This window comes from Salvelinus sp. IW2-2015, unplaced genomic scaffold, assembly GCF_002910315.2.
Source record: "Salvelinus sp. IW2-2015 unplaced genomic scaffold, ASM291031v2 Un_scaffold840, whole genome shotgun sequence".
In the NCBI taxonomy this organism is placed as follows: Eukaryota; Metazoa; Chordata; class Actinopteri; order Salmoniformes; family Salmonidae; genus Salvelinus; species Salvelinus sp. IW2-2015.
Window position 1 is genome coordinate 475,293 of NW_019942625.1, and position 657 is coordinate 475,949.

Below are 657 nucleotides of genomic sequence, written 5' to 3' on the forward strand. Positions count from 1 at the left end.
TGGTACAGTGTTTCCTATCTCAGACGCGGTTGGAAGCTGGGGGAGGTGCTCTTTTCTCCATGGACTTTACAGTGTCCCAGAACTTTTTTGAATTGGCTTCAGGAACAATTTCTGCTTGAAAAAGCTAGCCTTGCTTTCCTTACTGACTGCGTATATTGGTTTCTGGCTTCCCTGAAAGTTGCATATCCGGGGGCTTTCGATGCTAATGCAGCGCCAAGGATGTTTTGTTGTCTGGTAGGGCAGTCAGGTCGGAGAAACCAAGGGCTATATCTGTTCCTGGTTCTAATTTTTGAAGGGGCATGCTTATTCAAGATGGTGAGGAAGGCATTTTAAAAAAATGACCAGGCATCCTCACTGACGGGATGAGTCATATCCTTCCAGGATACCCGGCCAGGTCATTAGAAAGGCCTGCTCGCGAAGTGTTTTAGGGAGCGTTTGACAGTGATGAGTGGGTCGTGTGACGCTGGACCCTACGGATACAGGCAATGAGGCAGTGATCGCTGAGATCTTGGTTGAAAAGCAGAGGTGTATTTGGAGGGCAAGTTTGTTAGGATATATCTATGAGGGTCCCATGTTTACGGATTAGGGTGTACCTGGTGGTTCTTGATATTTGTGTGAGATTGAGGGCATTCAGCTTAGATTGTAGGCTGGCGGGGT